The sequence below is a fragment of the Trichosurus vulpecula genome, chromosome 9, assembly GCF_011100635.1.
Source record: "Trichosurus vulpecula isolate mTriVul1 chromosome 9, mTriVul1.pri, whole genome shotgun sequence".
Taxonomy (NCBI): domain Eukaryota; kingdom Metazoa; phylum Chordata; class Mammalia; order Diprotodontia; family Phalangeridae; genus Trichosurus; species Trichosurus vulpecula.
Genome location: NC_050581.1, coordinates 158,207,290 through 158,227,750, shown reverse-complemented (window position 1 = coordinate 158,227,750; position 20,461 = coordinate 158,207,290). Strand labels below are relative to the sequence as shown.

At 36.8% G+C, this 20,461-nt stretch overlaps 1 non-coding gene across 1 annotated transcript; it reads right to left on the bottom strand.

Annotated features, from left to right (window-relative positions):
* Window positions 1–16,591: 16,591 nt before the first annotated feature.
* LOC118832413 lies at window positions 16,592–16,698 on the bottom strand. Its single transcript, XR_005009178.1, has one exon. It is a non-coding gene; the product is annotated as a U6 spliceosomal RNA (small nuclear RNA).
* Between the last annotated feature and the right edge of the window lie 3,763 nt (window positions 16,699–20,461).

Below are 20,461 nucleotides of genomic sequence, written 5' to 3'. Positions count from 1 at the left end.
CCATTCATTTTTATGTCTTCCCTAATGTTAGTGCCCCCATACTTAGGAACTCCACACCAGTCACAACTTAAATCTCTATTCACAATAATTCACAACAAAACTCTACTTCTAGATAAGTCATTGCCTAAACTGCTTTACTTTTTATCACAAATACTTCATGTGTACACTTTCTACTGTGAAGCCAACAATACATGGTTAAAAGCATGCAAAGCATGTTTTGACCTTCTTCTACAACCTCAGTAGTTATTATCAATTATTGGAAGCTATGAGCCTCTTCTTCTTGAGAGCATGGCTGCCTACCTTTCATGTCAATTGTCCTCAGTTTCTGACAGAGGGCAAGACAAAAGGCAGAAGAGACTAGTGTTTGATACTGGTAAGAAATGATAAAGGAGTCCCTTAAAAGAAGTGGGGTTATTGAGTGGTGTACAAATTCTCCATTTTTAGGGAAAAAAGTCAAAGATAATTTGAAGATTTCGAACCTGGGCACCTTGAGTGGTGGAGACACTTTTTATAAAAATAGGGATGTTCTGATGAAAGAGCTACTTTTAGGAAGAAGAGAAGATTGTAGATCTAAAGATGGAAAATATGTCAGAGATGTTCTAATGTAGCCCCCTTCATCTTATAAGTGAGGAGATTGGGGTCTTGGAAGAGCTAATTGAGTTACCCACAATCACAGCTAAAAACTGGTGGAGCTGAGATTTGAATCCAGGTTTTCAGACTCCAACTCCACCATTTTTTCCCCATTGTACAATGCTGCTACTCAAGTGATAATCTTACCTTGAGTTTGAGGCAAGTGCAAGACACCTAATGGAAATATCCAGCAGGCAATTAGTGATATAGAAGTGGAGCTGAGAAGCAGAGTCTGAACTAAAAATAGAGACTCTGTATTCATTCCCATGTAAGTAATAGTTGAAGTCATAAGAGTGAAGACAATTCTTGCCAGTTTTTTTTTCGTGAAAATTCTTCCTTAAAGAAATAAGGGCTGAATTTGAGAGTAGACCTATTTAAATATGAGAGTTAGAAGAAGAAATAATGAAGGAAACATAAAAAGAACAGTCAGAAGATTAGGGGAAATAGAACGGTGTTATACAAGAATGAAAGTTTTAAGAAGGAGTGGGGGAGGGGTGCTCAATGGCAGCAAATATTTCAGAGAGCTCCAAAAATCATCAAATGCCTTTCTAGAGAAAAGTTTTGAATGTTGAGTGTAAAATTCAAGTTTTAGGAATGTATGAGTGACACAATAACAGTGAATATGCACCACTTATTAGATAAAGTTTCCAGGGCAAGGAAGGAGAGAAGTAGAGTTGTCACTACAGGAGTCAACAGAAGAAATCCAAGACTTTGGCAAGATAGGGGACATACGTGCATGCATTTTTACAGAAAGAAGTAAAGAAATAAAGGGAGTACATGAAAATTGATCAATGATGGAACAAAGTCCCATAAGAGTGAAATGGTAATGAAATTGTTGGTATAAGTAAAGGATGTGTGTGTGATAAATCTTGATGAATAGAAACATGGCTTTATGAGTAGACAAAGGAGGTATTTTGAAATGGAGAGTGGGGTGGGTGGTAAATGTTAGCCTTCTATAGTTACAGCTTATTGTACTTCCCTTATACCATTTACCACCTTTAGCTTTTTAAATATAAATATTTTATATCCTATAAATATATACTAATACATTATAGAATGTTGAATATACTTAAAGTATGTAATATATTGTGTTATAAATCATATAGATGCAATTGTATATGTAGGGTATGTATATTTATACTTTTAATGCAATTTTTATGTAAGAATATTCACTAAATTTAAAGTAGTAGGCATCGGGTAGTATAGTAGACTGAATTTAGACTCGGGAAGAACTGAGTTGAAATCCTGCCACAGACAGCAACTACGAGACATTAGGTGATCCATTATTCACCTCAGTTTCCTCATCTGTTAAATGGTGTAAAAATACCTACCTTGAAGGGTTGTCATGAGGTCAAATAGCATATGTAAGGCCTTTTGCAAAATTTAATGTGTCATATAAATGCTACCTCTTATTATTTTTCTCTTTGAATTTTAATTATGATTTTATTTAATTGCAGCTCTTAGCAGAGTAGGTACTCGATAAATACTTTAAAGTTGAATTATTGTGAAATGCTAAAGATATTTGGTTTAAGTCTCTAAGATGTTGAGACAAGGTGAAAGTACAGGCATAATAGTTTCTCAACAAATAGTTAAGTTGAGTTGTATCAAAATGTATCCTTTTGGATATTGTTAGAGACAAGAATGTTAGGTAAGATGGATCATTACTTGAATTCCGTATGTCATTTCTTATGGATAGTAGAGTTAGGTGTTTAAAGATGAAAGAACAAAGAGAGAATAGTATGATTTTTGTTCAAGGTCTTAGAGTTCCTGAGATAAAAAACTCAACTTTCACAGATGAAAGAGTGATCCAGCTTCAGATCCCTGGATTCTGTCTATAGAATTTAAATGTTACTACAAAGGCAATGTTTAAGGTACAGTGTTAAAAATTAGCTGTGAAACATTAAAAGAATGTTATTATCAGGGAAACGACTATATTATTAGAAATAATATCTATTAAATGATTTGTGTTAATGAATGTATGGTATAATTTCCCCTTCCTAAGATGAATGTAATTATTGGGCTTAATTAAGAAAGAACAATTGTTCCATTCCTGTAATATTATTTATACTACTGTCTAATTATTTGGTGAACAATTATTTTAGAACCATAAATATTGAATAATCATTTATGCAACCGAATGATGTGCCTGTGACATGAGATGATTTGAAATAGATAGCATTTATTATGCACTATCAGATCAGGAAATTACAGTTACTCCCATGGCCCAGGCAGGCACCTCCCTTATTCATTAAATACTCTATCTGTGCCTTATCTTCTTTATTACTCATGATGAGATTGCTTTTCACCCACCTATTCACTTCTCTGAATGTCTTTCATATGTATATTTGTGACTTTACATTGCTTATATCAATTGCCAGAGAATAGAGCCATCATCTGTTTAGTTAGCTTTCTACCAAGCTTTGAACAGTATTTAGTATACAAAACCCAAAACTAAACAAATAAACAAAAAAGAAACAAAACAAAAAAAAAAACACCTGGATACAACTTGGCCCATTTTGGTACTCAAGGAACAAACTACCAGAGAGTTGGGTTTGCCTAGATGGGTGACACTTAGTTTGGGGTGTTTAGGAAAAGTGGATATCTATGACAGGCCCAGTATGTAGGCATACTCAAACTGTGCCACCATATAGTGAGACTGTCTAAATAATGGGCCCTGGGATCTCTCCATAGAGTGCTTAAAGAACCTTAGCATGGAAAATGTGAGATAATTGAAAAATATATCTCTGATCTCCTAGTACCTTATGTATGAGGAAACAGAGAGCATCCACAGAGTGCAAATGGGTTCTGAAGTATACTGCCACAGTTTGTGAAAAATTGGGATAACATGCCATACCATATATAGTGGCTTGGAAAGTGTGGGGTTAAGAAGAGGCTACTAAAGGCTTTTAAAAAATGTTAATTTATTTTATTTTGAATTTACAAAATAAAACAAACATTGCCACAACATAGTAGGATTAAAAAAAAAGATGAGCATACATGAAATTTCAAATCTATTAGGTATAACTTGCTATTCATCTTAAAATTTTAATAAAATCATTATGTAACTTACTTTTTTCCCACTTTTTTCCCTCCCCCACCCCTAGAGATGGTGATAATTAGACACAAATATGTATATATATGTAGAATCAATATGTACACACTTCCATTTATCCATTCTTTCTCTGAATGACTTTTCTAAAATGTTAGAACATAATTAATTTTGATCATGACATTGAACAATCAAGTATTTATTGAGTGCCTATTATGTGCCAAGGAATAATGATAAAGAATGAATTCTATATCCAATTGTTCAACCACCATATGTTGAGAACCTAACTTGTATAAGTGCAGCTCAGTGGTGCACTGGATAAAGTGCTGGGCCTGGAGTCAATAAGACTCATCTTTGTGAGTTCAAATCTGGCCTCAGACACTTATTAGCTGTGTGACTTGGCAAGTCACTTAAGCTCATTTGCCTCAGTTCTTCATCTGTAAAATGAGCTGAAGAAGGAAAGGGTGAACCACTCCAGTATCTTTTTCAAAAAAACACCAAAATAGGTCAAAAAGACTTGACTGAAATGACCAAACAACAACAAAAATTTGTAAAAAGCATCATTAAAGATTAAAAAAAAAACTATATAAGAAATAGGTCTCTCATGTTTGAGATGAAAATTTGGCATAGCTAGAAGATGTGTATAAAAATAATAATACTGTTGGGAAGAATTTATAAAAAGGCATACAGGCCTGAAGTATACCATTTTTCAAACTTTTTTTGGAAAGGGTGACTATAATGGAAGATCAAGGAAATATCCTTAATACAGTATACCTAGATTTCGGTGAGACACTTGATAAATGTCTTTGTGTTCAAGATAGAGAGATGTAGCCTAGCTCATTTTTGGATCATATGGATAGGAAGAGAGATGAGTTATAATAGGAAAAAAACCTCCCAGGTGAGGAAACACACTGCAGTACTTCAAGTTGCCATTTATTTTTGGTGACTTATAGTATTATTATACTTTTAGAAAATTGCCTATAGTACTGTGAACTGAAGTGTCCTCTCCAAGATTATATAGTCAATACAAATCAGAGATGGGACTTGTACCCAAGTCTTCCTGGCTCTGAGGCTAGCTTTCTATTCACTATGGCATCATAATTCTGAAGATTTTAGGATTATGGAACTGGAGATCTTGAGTTGGGATGCCTCTCAGTAGCCATTTAGTCTAACCACCTCATTTTGCACACAAGGACACCAAGACATAAGTATAAGTGACTTTCTCCAGTCACACTGTTAGTAACTGACAGAGCCAATTTGATAGTAGGTCTTTTGATTCTGGAAGGAGTATTCTCTCCATTAGGATATACTTGAGGTCCTAGCAGGATTCAGAACTAGCTTAAACATGTTTTTTAAAGAATATGACATAATGGATCACAATCTATCTGGAAAGAGATCTCTAGTGGCATGCCCTTTAGGGCACTGTCTTTCACCTTTCAACATTTTCATTGATTATATGGATGAAGACACAGATGGCAGAATTGAAGGGGAGGCCTCTCAGAAAAATAAGGTTCATAACTTCCTGTAGCTGTCAATTTTACCCCATCTCCACCACAATAAAAAAGCATTAGGACATTGTTCTGATCCCAATTGGTAGATTTATTTGAATCTGGAGAGATTAGAGAGGGCAGGTAAATAGTGACCCAACTGCATGGAACTGGAGAGGCTATTAGTATGATACTGTGTGTGGAAACTTCAAGGGGCATTATGGCACATATTTCTGAAGAATTAAATTTGCCCCTGGGGAGCCTTGACTCTGACACTAGTGGCATATTAAGGTAGCATGTAAAGGTAGGTACATATAGCCTGTGCATCTAGATACCAACATGACATATATTCAGTGTCCTAGGACTTCCCCACTGCTGTGGAGCTCTTAGAGTTTGATCAGATATAAAAGATGCCAACATCATCTAATGCATCCTGGGCCATCACCAGTCACCTTGACTTTTGTCTTATCACTGAATTTTGATGAATCTGGAAGAGAGAGTGAGATTGATGACTTTGTGTAACTCTGTCTCACTTTAATTAATTCACAAATCAAGATATAACCCTATGGTGTCACTATTCCTCTTTGGACAGAAAAGATCAACTATTAATAACAACAATAAGAAGAAAAACTATTTCCCTACTGAGCAATTCTAGCATCCATGGGACCGTGATAATGGCATCCTTGAATATGTAAACTGAATGTCCCAGTTTTGATGCCCCAGTCGTTTCTACTTAGCAACAAGGGACAATTTACCTGGGGAGTGGTTCAAGTGGACCTAGAATCATTGAGGTCTGGTCTGGAAGATTTGCACGTTCCTTTTCTATGTTAAATCTTCTCACACTATAATGAATGCATGAACTCTCTTTTTTTCTGAAATAAAGATGGAAACACTAAAATGAAATTTTAGTAGCCTTACCTTCTCAACTTTCCTTTTCTCTATCATTTCTATATTGCTTCATATCATGATGTATTGGAAAGAACACCAAATGAGAAGTGAAGGGACCTTGGTAGTAATCCTGATTATATCACTTAATTGGCTTTGTGACCTTTCACAAGTCCCAGCTTCATCATCCATAAAGTGAAGGCATTTGACTAGAGTATCTGCAAAGGCTCTTCCTGCTCTCAAGTTCTATAGCACTTTGATTTCTGCCCTTTTTAAGAAGCTTCTGATGATTACAATGGAAGTCAGTGGGCTATTGTGATACAGGGGATGAAAGGAGACAGAGGTCATGTGCTAACTTAGTTGCTAAGTGACTCTGAGCAAGTCATTTAATCACCACGTGCTTTACTTTACCTATCTATAAAATGGAACTTGAATCAATTTTCCCCTTCTTCTTCATGATGTGAGAAAAATGGAAATAACAATTTTAAAAGGTTCTCTGCATGAATGAGCTGCTGTGGGAGTTAACAGGTTCTCTTTCCTTAGAAAGCTGGAAGAAAATTCTAAATGGCCTTTTGTTGAGTATCTCGTAAAAGGTAGACTTTTTCAAGTATGAATTGGGATAATGAGATACCTACCTTTCATTCTTGAATTTCTGAGATTTAAAAAAAAAAAAAAGGAAAATGTATAAATTTGAGATTTATTGTCTTACTTTTGGTATGGAAATTTGTTTCACTTAGATGGAGACTTCTCAGTGTGGAAATACCCTCCTCCAATGCACATTGAGAACTCATCTATAATTTATTCTTAATTGCCTAGAGGATTGAAAGATTAAATGACTTTTCAATGGTCAAGCAAAATGTAATTTAGTGGACACAGTTTGGACCTAAGTGTCTTTGATCCCAAGGTTGGTTCTATATCCGATATGCAAACTTGCCTTTTAATTTACATTTTATGATTGCTATTATGCCCCTTTACTTGAATCCATGAGACTCAATCCACCCCATAAACATTTACCTAAGTCCCAAAGTGTACTTTTTGGTGTCTTCCTTTCCCATAACTCTCTTTGACACTTATTGTAACCTGATTTCACCAGAATAAAATGATGGTGGGGTGGGGAGGGAAGTTGATTGCTTATATATAGCATGATTTGTTTTAGATCCTTACTACTCTCTAAGACTCCCTCCCTCATCAATGATTATATTCACTCATTGATATTCACTCATTGATACTCCTTGTTCCACAGAAGTACTCCTTCCCTTGATTTCACTGTGGCTGCTGGATTTACCCTGGTAGGCCCAACCCTTGTTTGTCCTTTGTTCTCAAGGTGGGCTTTGATATTAGGAAGGTGGTGCCACGACTTGCAAATGAATTGGATTTAAATGAGGGACAGCTGTGGGGAATCACCATTCTCACTTTCTCCACCAGAACCATCTGGGTCCTGTGGCAAGATTTAGATCAGGATAACTGGAGAGGGTCCCAGATGCAGTTGGAGACCTTGGCCTCTAAGGTCTTTTCCAGACATCAGTTTGAATAAGGCAATACCCATTCAGTGATTAAGACTAGGTAAGAAATGAGGCAAAGGGTGGCCTCTTTTACCTAGTCCAAAAAAATAAAATAAAAATCAATCTGGGTGGGGAAGACCCTCAGGGTTTCTAGCCAAAACACTAGGAATTGAAGTGACATTTCAATTTCCCAATCAGCCTGGGGGTGGGAGAGAGAAAGAAAGTGCCCCCCTCCCTTATTTGAATCACACCAAGGTTCCCACAGGGAAGGAGAACAGTTTTAGACAGGAATAGCTTTTTTTTTCTTATTACTTTCTTCAATATCAGAAACAAGAGATATGGTTTCTATTTTTTAAAGAATATTTCTATCACAAGTACTCTAGCAGAGCTCCTGTTTTTTGTTCAGGGGAATTACTTCATGTCATGTCCCTTTCTCTACAAAAATTTTACACTTCTTGATGTAACATGGTTCTGTGCTGAGCAAACAGGAGAAACTTTAAACACACAAGAATATAAACAATAGAGATTTCCTGATCCTAGATCCTAACCTTGAATTAAGCAAGCTGCTGGATTGCCATTTAATTCATTCCTGACTCTGTTTAGTTGTGTGTTTCTCATAGCCATATTGTCAATATTAAATTGTAAATTTCCAGATGACAGGGTCTATGATTATTAGGATATTTCCCACAATTCCTGGCATCATTTCCCACATAGAGCTGCATATTTTTTATTGATGATTTTTAAAATTGATATATAATATATAATATTATATATCATAGCTAATTATATGTAATAGCTAATATTTATATAGTGATTTAAGGTTTGCAGAACAAGTTACATATATTGTCTCATTTTTCTTCAAAATAAAACTGATCTAGGAGCTTATTATTAAAGGTAAGTAAAATGAGGCTTTTTAAAGCCCCTAATGCTTTCCCCCTGAGATTACCTCCCCTTTACATTGTCCCTGTGTGTATCTTGTATGAACACAGTTGTTTACATGTTGACTTCCTCATTTGATTACGAGCTCATAGGAGGCAGGTATTGGGATTTTGCCTGTTTTTGTATCTCCACTGCAGGGTCACATGGCTCTTAAGTGGCTGAATGAGGATTTGAGGCCATATCTTCCTGATTCCAATTCCAAAACTCTATCAATTTCACTTCCTGTTTCACCTGACTTTTGTAAGTGAGGTACAGTGACTTCCTCATGTCTATTCTGACCTTTCAATTTGATCTGCCCACACCTTCCAGATGAAGCTTTCTACAACTCCTCTCTTATCACAAACCCTATTCCAGAAAAGATAATGCTTTTCATATTTCATATCCTGCAAACAACCTAACCCTGTGCCTTTTATATGACATAGAATCCTAGAACTTTTGAGTTGGAAAATATTTCAATGATTGTCTTATTCCACCTTCTGCCCCCTGCCTGGAATTCTTTCTAAAGCTTTCTTGATAGATGGTTATTTGTCTTTGTGATATGTTCAGAAGATTCTTATAGTCTGACTTGTCCAAAAGATAGGAACTAGACCTGTGATTTCATTGGTGTAGGGAACCCTCAGGTGAGGTTACTTCTGCTATCAATGCAAATATGCAACTTTTTTGCCTTAGACAACTGCCTAGAGAACTAAAAGGTTAAATATCTCTCCCATGGTCTCATGTTGATGGTATGTCAGAGATGGGACTTGAATGCAAATCTTCCTGGCTTGGAGACCAGCTCTTTAACCCCACTGAAATGCTATGTTTGAACAAAAGCAGATCATAAATATGTTTTCTTTTATTTTCTTTTTCCCTTCTAAATTTATTCTGAAACCTACAATAACCACTTTAACTGCCTCACATTGTTTGTTTTTTTTTTTTTTCCCAGTTTTGGTCCATTCAAAGTTCTACTATTTCTCCCAACAGGAAAAACAAATAGCCTATGTCTATTAATTTGTAATCAATTATAAGGAGTGCAGGAACTTAATCATTTTTCTTACCCCTTTCTAAATATTATTAGGTCCAAAAGAGGTCAAGATTTGGCTTGCAATAGATGCTTTTTGTTCTTTTAAAAGTCTTTGAAAAGAGTTACACAGTGTTACATGCATAGTCCCTGAAACAAACATTTCCTTATTCTCACAAATTCAGGTAGCAATGGAATGTACGACCTAGGAGCTTGTCCTACAAAGATCCCTGTCAATGGCTGTAACCAGCGATCACATCTATACTGGCAGAACTTGCCAATGAAAGTAACTTGGCTGTAGACCCAAACCACTGGGATCTGCTTCTCATTTTATAGGAGCTGCTGCACAATTTTCTGAAATCAATAACTTTGCCTCCTGGCTGCCTTGCATTTGACTCAGCTCTGCCACCCATCATCATTTCCCAGAACCATCTCTTCCCTTGGGTATAATTTTCCAGTAGTTCTATGGAATTCACAGAAGGAGGGCAGTTAGTAAAATGAAGGGAGACATCAAGAGTTTTGTGCCAGAGGTCAGGGGTTTTCACCTTTGTGTTCTCTAAAATGTAAACCTCATTTCTTTGTTTCCTTTAGTTAATACACTCATATGTTTGATAACAAAAAGCACTTTCCCTTCTAAAACTCTGTAGTGCAGAGTGGAATGAGACAGTCCTAATGAGAAGTCAGAATGCTTCAGGATTCAAACATTCTTTTATGTGGTAGGGTGTGTTAAGAGGAAATGCTGCTCTTCAACGTGATGCCCCCATAATTACTCTCTATACTGGCTTCATGAATGGGAAGCAGAGCTTTACCTCCCTCTAGCAATCATAAAATGTGAATGGGAGCAACTGAAAAAGTACTACACCTCCTTCAAGAATCAGTCCCTATCCTACCTTTTCCAGGCAGTCTTCCCTGAATTCACCAGGGTGGTTCTGTCATCCATAGGACAGGCTTTATAATTACCTTACATTGAGAAAATGCCTTAGAGTTTGCAAAAATTTTTATGTGAATTTCAATAATAGCTGATCTTTATATGGTCCTTTTAAGTGTACACATTTATATGATAATATAACAACAATAATAATTATTATTATTCCTCTTGATCCTCAGGTATTATTATATCCCCTTGATAGATATGGAGACTGTGGTTCTGATGGTTTAATTTACCAAAGACCACAGGATCAATAAGTGTCAGAGGTAGGAATGGAAATCAGGTGGCCTGATTCCAAGTTTATCACTTTGTCTACTATATTAAGCTTTTGTTCTCAGTTTGAACCTTGCAATGGTCTTACAATGGAGATGAGGAGTTTGTTCTAATTTTAATTTCATACTCAAAGAATTTTATGGTCAAGGATTTTTTAGCAACTTGATCAGTTACACAGAGTCCTACACAGGTAGAAAACAGAACTCCAACTCAATTCTTCTGATGAGAAGTCCAATGTTACTTCTGCCATACAATGCTGTCTTCATTTAAACACTTATAAGATATACCAAATGAATACCAATACGAAGTATTTAACCTAATGATTGTCTGGGATCAATCCACACATCTGCCAAATAATCACTGTACCACATTGTATCGGCAACCAAAAATGGGCTCCTTAGCACTTAGTCAACAAGTGCCCTTGACTAGTTTGGCTTTTTCCCCTGAACTGAATGCTGTTTGTATGTTGGACTGAAGTAAGCTTGTTGGCCCCTTCACCTTGCTTCCCTTGCTTAAGCTGATGGAAAGAACCTGTGCTTTCCCGGTCAACCCCTTCACCTTCACCTTGCTTAAGCAGATTGAAAGAACCTGTGCTTTCCCTGGCGTACCTTACCCCCCCCCCCCCCCCCCCCCCCCCCCCCCCCCCCCCGCAGAAGCTGGATGGTTAAAAGCAGCTCCTGTTGGAGCCAGAGGCTGCTACAGCCACAGTCACAGCCACAGCCACAGCCGAAGCAGGAGCTGCCAGTAGCAGAGCTGACCTACGGGAGGAAGCTGAACAAAGACTTCAGGCCAGTGGGTAATCTTTTTACCATAGAGGGGGAAGCATGATTTTGCTTTACGCAATCATGCTTCTCTGTAGCCTCCTGGTTACTCTTTCAAGGCGTACTTATTGGGCCTGGAAGCTTTTGATCAATATATCAAAATGGGGTTGCTGGTTCATGGGTTGGTTACTGTGGAGCCTAAATATATGTTTTGATTCTTCTGCCTTCTACTTTGAGAGTTTCTTATATCCGGCAGTTCCGAACCTTTCAGACATGTTTATGATCCTCTTTGAGATTATAAACTCTGCCCTCCTAATACACACATGCATATGACCAATAAGGAATCTCTCAGTAAATGGGCCTCTTGCCTCTTCTATATCATTTATAGTAATTTGGACTTCATGGGAACCTGTGGTTCAGTGACTGAAAAACATGAACGCTAAATTTATCAGTCATTTTCTTTACTTTCACACACTATTGTGTGTGTGTATGTGCGTGCGTGTGCGTGTGTGTGTGGTCTGTGTAGGTTATGTGTGTCTGCATGGTTCTGTCTAGTATAGCCTCTAAGAATGTATGAATAAATATTTCAAGTCCCCAACTCTGCCCATCCTTCACTAAGGGAGACTGATTCCTGCCAGGATGAGAAGCAGGATATTGGCACAAAAATGCTGGACACTCTGCTCTTCTCAGAGAAAGAGTATTGACTATATAATTATATCTCTCTACCCTCCTCAAAATTATTATTAACTGTAGGGAAAAAATGTTTAGGTTCCACATAACTCTTGACAACCATACAGCAATGGAGAAGGAGTTTCTAAGCTATATATCCAAGGCCTGATTCCCTCTCACCAAATATCAATTAGACAAAAAATGATATTTAATGACTAGTAAACAAACCCATTTATCCAAGTTGATAATAGACATCAGAGAACTTTTGGCAAAGAATAGAGTAAATAAGCTCTTACAGTGAGAGTGATATATATGTATGTATACACACATACACACATATATGTATATGTATGTATGTATATATATATACACACACATATATGCATATACATATGTGTGTATACACATTTATCTGCTAAAAAAAGAGAGGGAAAGACCCAGATCTCACAGAAAGGGTCATTTCTCAAAGTCACTAGTGTAGCAAGCTAAGGATAAGCACATGATAGAAGTGTCAGCTTCTTCCTAGAGTCTCTTTCTCCCATCATGGAGCTCTCTCTGAAGAGAATATGGAATTTCAGATCTTCTCAAGTTGAAAACCAAAGGATTCAGATCTCACCTCTCTCAAATTTACCAACTCCATCCCTCATGTAGAGAGAGAGAGAGAGAGAGCACTGAGAATTCCATCTAATTAGAACAGTCAACTTCAAATAGGCTTGAGCACCTGGTTCCACTGTCGATACTACTTAGTTTGATACACTAATGGACCTGTGTTATCATTGTGAGGAACTTCACCAATTAGGCAGACAGACCTATGCCCTCTCATGCTGTCCACAGGTCATCCCTTGAAAGACCCATCTTTATTCTGGTGACAAATGTCTCTTATGACATGTTTTATGGTCTTTCTGTAATATAATTCTTGATTAACAGTATGTTGCAGCCTACACATTCCTACCAGGAGTCTCTCTCTATTTCCTTTTGAGTGACTGTGAAATTGACAAATGGAGAGATTGTACAATTTCATGACCTGTAGCCATGCAGCACTTCTGGAAGAATATTATTGTTAAAATTATGGGCTTTTGTTTCCAGCAGAATCCTGGGATCACTAAAAGAAATGGACATTTTCCAAAAGATAGACTCTTCTGCCCTCTTATTTCTTGTCAATTCTGAGTCTGTATGATGATCCCTGTATATTGTCTAAGATAAATAGACAGAAAGGAGAGAGAGAGAGAGACAGAAAAAGAGACAGAGAGACACAGAGAGAGAGACAGAGAGAGAGAGTGTTGTAATGGAACAGATTTCATTCAAAGGGGCATCATAGGATAATATACATAAAGCTCCTGGCAAAACTTAAAGTACCATATGTAAAATGTCATCTACCTGTGTATACATATATGTGTTATATGTAAACATTTGTGTTTATGTGTATGTGCATATATATGTTTAAACAAAGGTAGAAATAATACTTATATGTCAAATACAGAAAGTATGATGGAATGGAACTATGAATAGAATTCTCTGATCATGAAATTCTCTTGAACCCTGCAACTTGGCACATTCATAAACTTTCATATGGGCACTTTCATGTGGGCACTTTCAAAAACATAGCATAAACTGAATGATTAAATAACTTCCTCATAGTGCCATAGTCAGAAGGTCAGTGAGGAAATAGCCATTTATTAAGCACCTACTATGTACTAAAAAGCTAGGGATACAAAAAAAAGCAAAAGATATACTCTCAAGGAGCTCTTGATCTAATTAAGAAGATAACACATATGTATTTATGTATATATATATATATATATGTATATATATATATATATATATATATATGTATATATACACACACAAGAAATGTGCAGGAGCAATTGTAGAAAATAAAAAAAGAAAGGCACTAGGAGTAAGAGGTATTGGGAAAGGCTTCCCGAAGAAGGTGAGATTTTAGTTGGAAATTGATGAAAACCGGGGAAGCTAAAGGGTGTGGGTGAAGAGGGAGACAATTCTAGACATGGGGGACAGTCAATAAAAATGTCCAGAACTGGAATAACTTGTGTAAGGTACAGCAAGGAAATCAGTGTCATTGGATCACAGTGTGTATGTGTGTGTGTGTGTGTGTGTGTGTGTGTGTGTGTGTGTGTGTGTAGGTATAGGTGTGTAAGGTATAAGAAGAATGTGGGTATGGGTTTAAGGCATAAGGAGAATGTGGGTGTAGGTATAAGGTATAAGAAGACTGAAAAGGTAAAAAGAAGGGAACAAAGTTTTACTAATCACATAGTATGTGCCAGGCCCTTTGTTATGTGCTTTAAAAATTATTATCTCACTTGATTCTCACAACAAATTTAGAAGGTAAGGGCTATTATTATCCTTATTTTATTGCTCAAGAAACTAACACAGACACAGTAAGGGAATCACCCAGAATCAAGCAACTAGTTAGTGTCTGAGGCTAGATTTGAACTTAGGACTTTCTCACTATAGGCCTAGTGTTTTACACGCTGTATCACACTAGGGTAGATTTTGAAGGGCTTTGAATGACAGAGGATTTTTTATTTGATTCAAGAAGTGACAGGGAGCCACCAGAGTTTATTGAGTAGATAGTGATATGGTCAGACCGTCTCATTAGTAATTTCTCTTTTCTAGTTGAGTGAAGGATGAATTGGTCTAGCAGGCTGTTGCAATAGACCAGACATGATATAATGAGATCTTGAACCAGGGTGGTGGCAGGGCCAGAGGGGGAAAAAAGAAGAGTATGTAAGAGACCTTGTTGGGGTCGGGGGGGGAATCAATAGTAAATGGCCACTGAATGTATTTGAGAGGTAAGAGAGAATCTAGAATCAAGGATCACACTGTGGTTTTGAACCTGCCTGACTGACAGGTTGATGGGGCCTTTGATAGCAAGAAAGAAGTTCTGAGTATTTGGGGGAGAAATATAATGAGTTCAGTGTTTAACATGTTTAGTTTAAATGCCCAATGGGCAATTGGATATGTGAGACTGGAGGTTAGCAGTGAGGTTTGGGCTGGATAAGTAGATGTGAAAATCATATGCATAGAAATGACAATTGAATGATGAGATGAGCTGATGAGATGACCAAGTGAAGTAGGATAGAGGGAGAAAAGAGGAAGCCCAAGTCAACCCTATGAGATAGCCAGAATAAGAAGACATGAGCTGGATAAAATTCAACAAAGGAAACTGAGAAGTGGTCACATAGACAGGAGGAGAACCAGGAGAAGGTAATGTGCTAAAAACTAGAGAAAGTATCAAGGAAGAGGATAATACACAATGTCAAAAGCTGCAGAGGCAAAAAGGACTAAAAAGGACCATTAGATCTGTAATTAAGAAATATTAGTAACTTTGGAGTGAACAGTTTCACTTGAATGGTGAGGTTGGAAGCCAAGCTTTAGAAGAGTAAAAAGAGAATGAGAGGAAAGGAAACAGAAGTATTGATTAGATAGTCTTCTCAAGGTTTTTAGCCACAGAAAGGAGGAGAGATATGGGAAGTGGATAGCAGGATTGGATGGATCAGCTGAGGGTTTTGTTTCTTTTTTGATGTTGGGAGAAACATTGACTCGTTTGTAAGCAGTAAGGGAGCAGCTAGTAAACAAAGAAAGTGAAGATAAGTGAGAAAGTGGAGATTATACTGGGGGGAATTTGTTGGAGAAAAAGAAGGAGATAAGTTCAGTTAAGCATGTAGCATGATTTGCCTTGGCAAGAAGCATCACCTCATCATGTGAGTCAGAGTTGAAAGCTGAGATTGTGGTAAAAGGAATCTGAGAAGTGTGTGTGTTGAGGCAGAGGAGAGTAGAGGAAGATTTTAGTGAATGCTTATTTTTTTCAGTGAAATAAAAGGAAAGATTCTTAGCTGAGACTCTCATTTGGGTGAAGGGGGAGCTTGAGAAAGGCTTCAGAAGGAATAAAAAAGGTTGGGAAAATCACTGTGATGAGTGGGATAGCAAGGAAGCAATCAGGGAAGGGTAAAAGAATTGTTGATTCAGTGAGAGCCTAGTCAAGATAATGTAATATAAATTTATAATGGATCTAATCAGCAAAAATATATATTATATGGGTATATACACATGTAATATATGTATATATGTGTATATCTATACCTTTATACATGTACATATGCATATATACACATACCTATATTTATATCATTATCATAATCATCTATCAGCTCTAGTATACCCAAGAGGCACTCTTTACTTACCAGGTTTTCTCTGTGTCAATAGACTGACATCTTTTTTTTTCATTTTTTTATGGAATAAAATAAGCATTTTCATAACATAGTACAATAAAAATATGATTGCATATGAAACTGCAAATCTACTATGCACAACTTGCTCTTCCTTTCAAATATATGACAAAATTATCATGCAATTTCATTTTTTCTTCCCTCCCCCTTCCTCCCACCCTAGAGATGGCTACCATTAGATTCAAATAGGTATGTGTGTGTGTTCATACGTACATACATACATACATATATAAAACATTTCACAAATTTGTGTCACCCTTGTGCAAGGGCCATGCTAATCTTCTCTATATTGTTCCAATTTTAGTATATGTGTTGCTGAAGTGAGCAAATCTAACTCAACTATAAATGAAGACATCACCCTCCTAATGTCACTAGTCTCCTTCGAGAACAAAGGACAAACAACAATCTGTGAGTAGTAGTAGCTGCTCTACTGAGGCCCCAACTAGCCAGTTCCAGTTGGGCAATCCTGCTTCTTCCTCCCTTCTTTACTTTCTCCCTTTCTTCCCTTTCTCTTTCTTTCTTTTTCTCTCCCTCTGTCCACATGGGGAATCATACCTATACATATGAGTGCTCTGCCCAAATTTTTATCACTTAAACCTCACAAGGTATCTTCGGGTTGGGGGATAGATTTTTTTTCTCTTCCCCACTTAGTTATTCCATCTTAAAAAAGAGTAATTTCATTTACAGACTTCATGAAATAGAACTCTGGAAAATCAGGCTTTGATGAAACCATTGGGATTCAAATAAAGCTACTTAACTATTCCTTAAACCGAAATCACTCTGACTCTCACTGATTGGCCAATAATAGGTCCTGGCCCAAGCCTCACTTGGTCATTGTTTGGGTTTTGATGAGTCTGAGTGAGTATAAATAGCAATTGTTTCTGTTCTGGCCAGAAGCCCTGAGAGTCTTCCCCTCCCAGGTATCTACATCCACATCCACATCCACATCTTTTCTATATTTATATCTATATCTGTATTTGTATCTATATGCATCTATCCATTGAGCTATATATGTAGGTATATATGCATATATTTATGTGTATAGAGGTATATGTGTGTCTATATGTATATATGTGTACATATACATACATATATACACATACATATATATATACAGTATACAGTAGGTAAACTGGACCATTTTTTGCCTCACTTCTTACCTAGCCTTAAATCACCAAATGGGTGGTGCCTCAGACAAACTGAGACCTGGAAAAAACCTTAGCCTAAAAGACCATGGTCTCCCACTTCATTGGGGGTCATCTTCATTTGTCCTGACCTATGGCTTGCCACTAGACTCAGATGACTCTGGAGGAGACAGTAAGACTGATGAGTCTTCACAGCACTGCCTCACTTAAATCAAACTCACTTGCAAGTCATCACCTTCCTGACGTCATGGGTCCTCTTCCAAAATGAAAGATGAATAACAACAATCTGTGGGTATTTATAAGAGTCACAGTAGTTTATTTGTTTAAAGTTGTTCTTACAACAATGTTGTTAATGTGTGCAATGTTTTCTTGGTTCTGCTCACTTCACTCTTCTTTATTTAATATGAGTCTTTCCACAGCTGACAAGACTGACATCTTTTATGGGATTACGTATCTCGTTTTATGTGACACTAGTATTCTAGGGCTTGATGCAAGCAATGCCATCAGTATACAAGAGAAACTAAGTTTTTTCTTCAAATATGTGTGTATGTATGTACATATATTTATGTGTGTGTACATATGTGTATGTGTATATATATACACACTTATATGTGTATATGCATGTGTGTATTTTAAAGGTAAGTATAGATACCTTCTTGATTTAGGGGATAGCATACCAGATTTAGATTCATAAAATCAAGGTTTAAGTCTTTGTTTCTAAAAGTTATTAATTATGTTTATTAAAATATGAATGTGACTATGGGCAAGTAACTACTCTGAGAATCAATGTTGTTATTTGTAAAATGGGAATAATTATATTGCCTACTTCAGGGACTGTTTTAAAGCTAAAATACAATACTACATATAAGGTGCTTTATGAAGTTAAAATGTTACATAATGTTGGGTATTAGAATAGAAATATAATTGTTATTATCAAATTGTTTTATGTATTATTGCATTAGTTTAAACATTATTTGATTTGGGAGTTAGTTAATAATTCTCCTATTCCCAGTTAATGAATTATATGTCCTTTTGCACAATTTTATTTTAAGCCAGAGAAAATCCAGGTAAGGGAAGAGAGGAAGCTATGCATCACTCCTAATGTATTTGCTTTCAGGAAGACACAGAGCGAGTATCGGATGTGAATTTTTGCTTCTTTTTGTAACACTTTTATCCTTCTTACAGATTGGCTGAGCCAACTGTGCACAGTGTTTGATCTTAAATTATTTTGGTAGTTCGTGATGGAATATTTATGAGTGAGCAAATTAGGAGGGGTGTTTGACACATTCTTATGTATTTTTCAAACCTTTATGCTATGCTCAATATCTTTGAGGCCTTCAGGGTGCCTCCTCAGTGGCTGGTTCCTTGACTGTTAATAAATGGCTCAATCACTGCCTTCCAGCACCAGGAGTCCAGTGCTTGCTTCAGAATTGTAGCATAGTTTGGGATGCAACAAAATTACTTCTGTCAGAAGGTAATTAATATTTGTAATTTTACCTGCCCATTCTATTATACCAAAGTATCATAATAACCATGAGTCTTCGCAAGAAATGCTTATTGTCAGCTATAGCAGAGCTGAAATATAAACTTCTCTAATATCCTGAAATATATTACTGCAGAGAAACACTTTAGATTATGAATAACGATCAGGAACAGTCAACTCCGTATTCAAAACTCTCTGAATATCCTAAAGATGTGGAGGACCTTAAAATGTCACATGCTTCCATTGCTCCATGGATAATCAGTGCAGGCAAAACTCCATTATGAGGCCATCCAAATATGAAGATGATACTAATAATTAGCTGATGGTTATAAAATGTTTGAACAATTGTGGTGGTACAGCTGGGTGGTACAGTGGATAGTGTATTGGACATCAAATTAGAAAGATCCAAAATTAAATTCTCACTCATTCATTGGTTCTGTGACCCTCATCCAAACACATAAGCTTTCAGAGCCTTAGTTTTCACATCTGAAAAGTGGGGAGTGGTAATATATACACTAAGTAGAAAGGTTGTTGTAAGGCTTGTAATCCTTAAACACTATGTAGAATGCCTTAATAGATAAGGATCTGGACTCGAGATGTGGGGGACCTGAGTTCAAGTTACACACCTGATACACACTTGCTGGGTGACATTGGTCCAATCACTTAACCTCTCAGTGCTCTAGGTGACTCTCAAAGACAATGAGTTTCAGAGAATGTGCAGAACTACAGTGGAGGTTTCCTGATCTAAGGGTTCACTATTGTCATGAAATCATAGGTTCAGTCCCTATCTCTATGAGATGATAGGTGACTAAGCAGTATAGGGGATAAAGTACCAGGCCTGGAGTCAGAAAGAACTGAATTCAAATCTGAACTCATAGATATACTAGCCATGTGACCCAGGATAAGTCACTGAACTGCTATTTGTCTCAATTTCCTTCTTTGTAAAATAGGAGTTATGATTGCACCTACCTCCTACAGTTGCTGTGAGGATTGAATGATATATTTTTAAGTGTTTAGAACAGTGCTGGGCACCTGGTCAGTGCTATATAAATGTCAGCTATGATGTGATTATGATGATTGTAGACATAATCAAACTTCAACTAAAGCTATAGCAGTCCTTCCTGGAGATATATGAGAATTGGCCAGCCAGTTTTACATAATGCTTTATAGATATGACTGACTGATGCAAATCCAGAATCATTTTTCATATAATCACTGATTATGTACAAAGTGAGAAGCAACATAATTTACCAGATTGAGAGGGCATCGGATTTCAAATTAGGAAGCTTGGACTGAAGGACCCACAATCAGATCTCACCTCTGCCATTTACTACTAGTGTGAGTTACTTAAACTATCTGGGTCTCAGTTTTCTAATCTGTAAAATGATGCAGTTTGACTAGAAGGGCTCTGAAATTGCTAACACCTATAAATCTTGACTATGACACATCTTTAAGGAGCCTGG